A 3,040-nucleotide genomic window follows, 5' to 3' on the forward strand; every position below is an offset into this window, starting at 1 on the left:
CAGCTTATTTTGTGCTTAATGGAAAATTGATCAAAAAACATATTCCTTATATATGCCCAAGAACAAGGAATAAGAGAGCAGGCCCAGAGTGCCCTAAAAGCACAGCTTCTAAGATAAAAAGGGGGGAGCTGTGCCCCCAGTCTCCACATGGTGCATTAAAGAATGCACTGTTTATCTTAAATTTTTTAAATATGGATGCCAGTGAGCAATCTGATGCAGACAGATTCTGGCATGAAGGAACTCGAGCAAATTTTGCTCAGGTCAAATGGAGAGATGAATAGAGGGGACCAGACCCCATAATTATTTGGGGGTCGAGGGCATGTCTGTGTTTTCTTGCAGGAGGAGAACGAGGTGCACTGGCTACCGGAAAGATTGATGAGATGCATGGAAACCGAGAAAAACGGGACCTGGGCCCACAGGAGACCGTCTGAAACAGCTGGAAGGAAACACTGGACCTGTGTTCCTGAACCTTGAGGACATCCGACTAACAGCCGAGGGAGAAGGGAGACACACCCAGTTCCAGTTTCGAGATGCTTTCCACAGTTCCAGCTTCCCTACAGTCGGAATACATTCACCTCTCTGAATCCGTGAGTGCTCATCCAGGAGCAGACTAAGAACTTGACAAAAAAAACCAGCTTGCTTTCTTGCCACAAACAGACACACAAAACTGTTTTGCCAGTTTTCCCATTGGGAGAAAGGACCCATTTAGGACAGTCAGATACTGACATAAACCAGAATGGCAGAAGCTCCTTTACAATGTTTAAATAAGACATGGACAAAAGAATTTATAGTTAACTTTCAAAGACTGATATTACAAACCTGATGTTAAAACTTCGGATTTTGAGCAAGTGATAGAAAAGTTTGAAGGGGCATTGAGTCCCAGGCAGGGAATAAAGAAAAAATTTTAAATTGTGAAATTGTTCACACCCCACAGATTGTGAGAATATCTTATTGTCTTTTGATTGCTTTGTAACTCACCCTACTGTATGTTCATGATGGAATTGTTAATGTCTGTGATCTTGCTATATGTGTTATGCAAATGTTATTAGAAACTAGAAGTCAGAGTTCATTCTTACAGGAATGTAACGTACAGTTTACAAGCCTTAGGATAGAAATATGTTTTAGGGACCAAATTTTAATAAAGTCCATATCAGAGGCACTAGAGGCATTGCCACACAGATTTTAAAAGGCCATTTTAACTTCATATGTCTCCATCCCGCAGGAGAAGGTTTGCAGCCATTATAAGACCCCCAGAAGCTCAGGCCTCCAGAATCTTTTCCCAGGACTGCGGCCACCCCAATCATCATGAGGAGGCCGAAACTTGATGCAAACAGCAAGAGGCTTTAATGAAAGGTAGACGTTTGTACAAACGGGCTCTCTCAGCATGCAGGCTAGAGAGCAGCCCCATGCCCCAGGCACAGGCGTTTTTAAAGGCAAAAACTACAAGCTTAGGGAGGGGTGTGACCAGAGTCATGGGTTCCTAGGAGGCCCTTTGTCTTGAGGAGAGGCCTGGGAATCAGATGTCCTCCTGACCCACCAGTTATAAAACCTGCAGACCTCAGGATGTGCTAACTAATCCTGCCTGAGCAAATGGTAGCTATCTCTTTGTTTCTCAGGGACCCTTAATTGTTAATGATTGACACATTGGCCAGTGGGGCAATCTGTTTCCTTCATGAGCACCTCGGGGAGGTTGGCCATCTGGGAATTCTTGTTACTGTAAGGGAGTAATTGCTGGTGGCTGGTAAATTCCAGGCACTAAGTCATAGTAGTAGCCTTGGTCAGTTTCTGGGCTATATTTCTTTGCTAATTTTTAAGTCTTTTACCATGAGGATTTTGGAGCTGGACTATGGCCCATCCCCTACTAACCTTATTTGTTTTACAGAGACTGGTTCCAGCCAAAGACGGGTACGGTTTTCCTTGCCTTCAGGGAATCCTAAGACAGAACATGCATGATGGAATGCGTGATTCCATGACGGGCATCCCTGGTAGGTTGAAGGGAACCTCTTAAAACAGGCACAGTCATCTGTCCTGATGCAGAAGCACAGGTTTCTTTTTATTAATTTAAGAGAGAGGAATTGTTGGGGACCAAAGTATTTCCGCTATGGAATATTTTGAGATCCAGCCTTTGGTTTCACTAAACATGGAGCACCAGAAATCTCCAGCCCACTATTGTATTGTTAATGCCAATAAGGCTACTACTGTTTACCATGGCCTCAGGGTAAATCTGTATGTGCCTAAGCATCTGAATAGGCCCTCACCTGGACAGAGGTGCTAGAGGTGTGGGATGGAAGGTTAGGAGTTAAGGGGCGAGCGGTGAGAGTGAGGGAACAAAGAGAGAAATGGTTGCCTCGTGGTATCAGCAGGATGGTTAAGAAACACCAGAAAAGATGGCTAATAAAGAAAGTTCCACAACATGGAACTGAGAGCTCTCTGAAGATGACAAGATGCCTGTGTTTGATCTTTATCGTCGTTGGGTTGCTGGGAGCTTCCAGGTCCATACACCCCCTGAAAGACCCCTGCCCCTTAGCTCTTAAGTTCGCCGCTGATGGGGCGCGCGGCGGATGCCTCGCTCCTGTGCCTCCCCGATCTCCACCCCCGCCGGCCTCCACTTCCCCCGCCACCGCACGTCCGGCCGCCGGTTCCCTCCAAAGCTGGTCCACCCCAGCGGGGCCCCCGTGCCCCCTGCCCGCCCTCCTGGCACCGCGCCCCGGGGCTGGGACCGAGCAAGGAGCCCTCGAGGAGGCCCGAGGGCGAGCACCAGATGGGCCGGCACGAGGGCGAGCACCAGGTGGGCCGGCACGAGAGCAAACACCAAGTGAGCCAGCCTGGGGCCCTGCCCCCGCGCCCCCGCCCGATGGGGAACACTCCGTCCCAAGGTCTCCGCCCCAAGGTCAGCCATCTGGACGCGGAGGGGGGAATTGAGTCTGTTGTACCAGACACCAGACCTTGAGAATATGCTGGTCTGGAATGGCTCTGTGCCTCATTTGAACCATCCAATAGAAATGACTCTGTACTTTGCCTCATTTGAATGACTCTGTAT

At 48.3% G+C, this 3,040-nt stretch overlaps 1 long non-coding RNA gene across 1 annotated transcript; it reads left to right on the forward strand.

Moving 5' to 3' along the window:
* The first annotated feature begins 218 nt into the window (after positions 1-218).
* LOC118239514 lies at positions 219-2,076 on the forward strand. The gene is made up of 3 exons (XR_004771952.1): positions 219-587; positions 1,223-1,353; positions 1,883-2,076. It is a non-coding gene; the product is annotated as an uncharacterized LOC118239514 (long non-coding RNA).
* The last annotated feature ends 964 nt before the right edge of the window (positions 2,077-3,040 follow it).

Source organism: Cricetulus griseus, assembly GCF_003668045.3.
Source record: "Cricetulus griseus strain 17A/GY chromosome 1 unlocalized genomic scaffold, alternate assembly CriGri-PICRH-1.0 chr1_0, whole genome shotgun sequence".
NCBI lineage: Eukaryota > Metazoa > Chordata > Mammalia > Rodentia > Cricetidae > Cricetulus > Cricetulus griseus.